Source organism: Hypanus sabinus, chromosome 5 (assembly GCF_030144855.1).
Source record: "Hypanus sabinus isolate sHypSab1 chromosome 5, sHypSab1.hap1, whole genome shotgun sequence".
Taxonomy (NCBI): Eukaryota; Metazoa; Chordata; class Chondrichthyes; order Myliobatiformes; family Dasyatidae; genus Hypanus; species Hypanus sabinus.
Genome location: NC_082710.1, coordinates 148,577,308 through 148,582,717, shown reverse-complemented (window position 1 = coordinate 148,582,717; position 5,410 = coordinate 148,577,308). Strand labels below are relative to the sequence as shown.

At 41.3% G+C, this 5,410-nt stretch overlaps 1 pseudogene; it reads right to left on the bottom strand.

Moving 5' to 3' along the window:
- Nucleotides 1–236: 236 nt before the first annotated feature.
- LOC132393855 (sin3 histone deacetylase corepressor complex component SDS3-like) lies at nucleotides 237–1,233 on the bottom strand (annotated as a pseudogene).
- Between the last annotated feature and the right edge of the window lie 4,177 nt (nucleotides 1,234–5,410).

The window sequence follows — 5,410 nt, the reverse complement described above, 5'->3', positions numbered from 1 at the left end:
AATATCAAATTACAACAAAGTAATGTTATATCAAATTATAACAAGCTTTTTTTTAACTTTTGGTCTAAGACCCATTTGTAACTCAAGTCTCTGGGGGAAAGTCTTCTCTGCCTCTCTGGTAACGTCTTTCAATAAACTTTTTTGCTTTAATACAGATTTCTATATGAAAGTCATGAAGAGTTGACCTCTGTGCATAGGGAGTAAAGAAGATGTTCGTCTCCAACTTGCTTAGAGTTCTAGGCAGCAGATCGCCTCCGTATAATGAAGACTCCTGTGCAGCTGTCCTAGATATATACGCATCTTTGTGCTATCATTTGTCTTCCTGACCCATATCTCATTTGTTCCAACTGAGCTAATTACACAGCCAATTTTCGTATTCTCCTTAGATTCCAAACAGATAGCCTAACCTTTATGATACCATCTCTTAACATAATATAACTTTCCATCTTCTATTTGTGCTTCATATCATTGTGCTAGTGATTCAGCTGGAGTGCTGGGAAGATGCTCAGGAGAAGATGGAGATGCTGGTCTTTCCAGAGATTTAAGCTTATTTAGAGTTTGCAGATCCTTCATTATCTGTTCATCTGTTAACAAGAAATTTAACTGCACAGGTGCAGGTTTTCGTCTTTCGTCTGTAAATGGAACAGGGTCATTAGGTCTCCTCCTTAGTTTCCTAGTCATTATTGGCTTTACCTCCATAGAATCTCCTGTGAGTTCGGTTGTTCGCCTCTCATTCTCAATCAACTTTTTCTTTTCTTCTAACTCAACCTTTTTATCTTCAAATTCCTCCACTGCTGGTTTCTTCTCTTTAATATAATTCCTTTCCACTTGTTCTGTCTCCAGTTGCAGAAAAAGCTCTGAATTTCATATTCTTTCCTTGTATTGTTGATCTAGTTTCTTCATCCTTTTCTGATATTCCTGCAAAGTGCCTTCCTGTAACTTCTGTAGCTGTCTTTCGAGAGATGTCAATTTCTCCTGGTACATCTGCTCTTTTACTTCCAGGTAGCCTTCATCATCCCGCCTATTGTCAATATCTGTCTCTCTTGCACCCTCTGAATCTTCATCCGAGTCCCGGCCACGGATACTGTGTTCATCCTCATCGTCTACACTGTCTAGCTCCTCCTCATGGGTGAGAGAAGAGCTGTGGACATCTTCCCCGCCGAGCTGCCCTCCTTTGTCGACACAGCTAGTGCCTTGATGGGGCGCCAATCCAACTGGATTTTCCTGAGCCATTCACATCATTTCCTGAGGAACAGTAGTCCTCCATTTTTCAGTACATAGAGGTTCAACTGCTGTGTTTTGTCTCCGTAGGTCACTGTCACTTTAATTTTACCTTTGGGACACACTCTCTGTCCTGTGTAAGTCTTTAACAGTAGTTTAGTTCATTTCAGAGGTATGTGATAAAACAGCCATTTGCAGTCGTGTACAGAGATCACTTTTAAAGCTGAGCCTGTGTCCAACTCCATTTTCAGTCTCACTCCTGCCACTTGTGGAGTGATCCTTATTACTCTTCGATCATCTGTCTCTTTCATGCTGTGAAGTTGCAGACAAGACAATTCACTTTCATCAGAGTCATTTTCATCACAACTGCTTGCTTCCATTTTGTGTACATTGTTGTGTTTTCCTTTCCGGCGTTTCTTGTTTCTCTGTATTTTGTCCTTTTTCTGCTTTTTACAAGCTCTGCATACTCTGCCAGTGTGGCCCTGTTTGTCACAGTTTCTGCATTCTTTGTCTTTAAACCACCTGTCATCAGGGTCATGTGACATGCTCTCACAACAGTAACATTTCTTTCCTTCATTTCTGTTCAGTGACATTTAATTTGTAGCATTTTCCAGAGATATTTGTTGTATCTACTGTTTCCACTGATATTGCGATGTTCAGCACCTTCTCTAATGAAAGGTCTTTTTTTCACACAGAAGCTTCTCCAGTGTGGTTTCACAGTCCATACCACACACTAACCTGTCCCTCAATGCATCCGATAGACCAGCTCCAAACTGACAGTGTTCTGGTCATTTGCGCAATCAGCACAATATTCAGAAATGTTTTCATTTTTGCTCTGATTCCGATTGTGAAAATTAAATCTTTCAGCAATGACCAGCGGTTTGGGGTTTAAATACTGTTGAAGAGTGTCAAATATTTGCTTGAACTTTTTGTCAGCTGGCTTTTCAGGGGTTAACAAGCTCTGTAACAGCCCATATGTTTTTGCTCCCATAATACCGAGTAAGACGCTGGCTTTCCTTTCATCCTTAACACCGTTAGCCTCACAATAGAACTCCACTCTTTCACTGTAAGTTACCCAGTCTTCAATGCCACTGTCAAATGCTTTAATGGCTCCAATCATTGCCATCTTTGTTATGTCCATTAAGCCTCGTTCTTCTGTTATTTTCCTTTTTGACTCACGTATTCTCTTTGCTAGCACCACAAGTGCACTCTGTTTAGATGTGTGTGTGTGTTGCTCCTTTTTAACCTCCCTTCTAGGGCAAGCAGTCCCTCAGTAGCTGGGAGTCAGCGTCGTCTGTGGTCTCGGCTGGACGTCCTGTGGCTGCAACTATGTCTCTTGGTCTCCCAATGATCCTAACCCCGGCTGTTCTCCAGCTTCCTTTCAGAATCGCGGCCTTGCTCTGCCTCCTTCTCATTTGAAAATATTGAATAAATGGTCTCCATGTCTTTTCAAATTTAATAGAAGGGTCAAATACAATACTTCTAATATTCTTCAAATTACTTAGAATCTAATGGCATGATGTTCACTAACAGTATCCAGAATGTGAGATATTAATTTCAAAAGGATATAATTAGGGCAATGTTATGATAATCATAGGGAAAGTCAATATGCAGGTAGATTGGGAAAATCAGTTGGTACTGGATCCCAAGAGAGGGAATTTGTAGAATGCCTACGAGATTGCTTTTTAGAATAGCTTGTGGTTGAGCCCACTAGGAGGAAGGCAATTCTGGATTGGGTGTTGTGTAATGAACTAGATTTGTTTAAAGAGCTTAAGGTAAAGGAACCCTTAGGAGGTAGTGATCATAACATAATAGAATGCACCCGGCAGATGGAGAGGGAAAAGATAATGTCAGTTTACAGCTTTACACTGGAGTAAAGAGAATTACAGAGGCATGAGAGGACAATTGGGCAAAGATAAAGGGCACATCAGCAGGGATGATGACGGACAGCAATAGCTAGAGTTTCTGGGGCAAGTTGAAAGGCACATGATAGATGCATCCCAAAGATGAAAACATATTTTAAAGGGAGGATGAGGTAACCATGGCTGACAAGAGAACTCAAAGACAGCATTAAAGCATAAGAGAACGCATAAAATATAGGAAAGATTTTTGGTAACTTTGAGGATTGGGAAGCTTTAGGATGCTCTGGAGGATGAATACGTGGCTAAGGAACTGGTGTAAGGGGCAGGGTTTCAGATTTCAGGATCATTGGGACCTCTTCTGGGGCAGGGTGGGATCTGTACAAGAGAGACGTGTTACACCTGAATAACAGGGGTACGATTATCCTTGCAGTGAGGTTTGTTAGTGCTATTGGGGGGGGGGGGGGTTAAACTAGATTTGTGGGGGGATGGGAACCAGAGTGCCAGATTAGGTAGTGGAGCGGGGGTGAAAATAAATGATGTTAAAGGTTCATGCGAAGTCACAAATAGAAGGGTTGTGTGTTGTGACAATAATCTTCTGAGGTGCGTCTACTTCAACGCGAGGAGTATTGTGGGGAAGGTTGATGAGCTGAGGGCGTGGATTGACACATGGAATTATGACATTATAGCCATTAGCGAAACTAGGCTACAGAAGGGGCAGGACTGGCAGCTTAATGTTCCAGGGTTCCCATGTTTCAGATGTGATAGAGGCAGACGGATGAAGGGTGGGGGGGTGTGGCATTGATCATCAGGGAAAATATTACAGCTGTGCACAGGCTGGACAGATTAGAGGGCTTGTCTACCAAGGCCACATGCGTGGAGCTGAGAAACAGGAAAGGTATGACCACATTAATGGGGTTATATTATAGACTACCCAATAGTCTGCAAGAATTAGAGGAGCAAATCTGTAGAGAGATAGCAGACAACTGCAGGAAGCATAAAGTTGTGATTGTAGGGGATTTTAATTTTCCACATATTGATTGTCACTCCCAATCTATTAAAGGTGTAGATGGGTTAGAGTTTCTAAAATGTGTTCAGCAAAGTTTTATAAATCAATATATAGAGGTACTGACTAGAGAGGATGCAATATTAGATCTCCTAATAGGAAACGAGTTAGGGCAGATGATGGAAGTGTGTGTAGGGGAACATTTTGGTTCTAGTGATCATAACACCATTAGTTTCAACTTAATCATGAATAAAGATAGATCTGGTCCTTGGGTTGAGGTTCTAAATTGGAAAAAGGCCAAATTTGAAGAAATGAGGAGGGATCTAGAAAGCGTGGATTGGGACAGGTTGTTCTCTGGCAAGGATGTCTTTGGTAAGTGGGAGGCCTTCAAAGGAGAAATTTTGAGAGTGCAGACTTTGTATGTTCCTGTCAGGATTAAAGGCAAAGTGAATAAGAATAAGGAACCTTGGTTCTCTAGGGATATTGGAACTCTGATAAAGAAGAAGAGAGAGATGTATGACATGTATAGGAAACATGGAGCAAATAGAGTTCTTGAGGAGTATAAAAAGTTCAAAAAAAAATTAAGAAAGAAATCAGGAGGGCTAAAAGAAGACATGAGGTAGGTTTGGCAGTCAAGGTGAAGGATAATCCAAAGAGCTTCTACAGGTATATTAAGAGCAAAAGGATAGTAAGGGATAAAATTGGTCCTCTTGAAGATCAGAGTGGTGGGCTATATATGGAACCTAAAGAAATGGGAGAGATCTTAAATGGGTCTTTCGCATCTGTATTTACTAAAGAAACTGGCATGGAGTCAATGGAAATAAGGCAAACAAGTAGTCAGGTCATGGAACCTATACAGATTGAAGAGGAGGCGGTGCTTGCTATCTTGAGGCAAATCAGAGTAGATAAATCCCTGGGACCTGACGGGGTATTCCCTCAGACCTTGAAGGAGACTAGTGTTGAAATGACAGGGGCCCTGGCAGATATATTTAAAATATTGGTTTCTACAAGTGAGGTGCTGGAATATTGGGGATAGCTCATGTTGTTCCATTGTTTAAAAAAGTCTCTAAAAAGTAATCTGGGAAATTATGGGCTGGTAAGTTTGACATCGGTAGTAAGTAAGTTCTTGGAAGGAGTACTGAGAGATAGGATCTACAAGTATTTAGATAGACAGGGACTTATTAGGGAGAATCAGCACGGCTTGGTGTGTGGTAGGTCATGTTTAACAAATTTATGAGTTTTTTGAGGAGGTTACAAGGAAAGTGGATGAAGGGAAGGCAGTGGATGTTGTCTACATGGACTTCAGTAAGGCCTTTGACAAGGT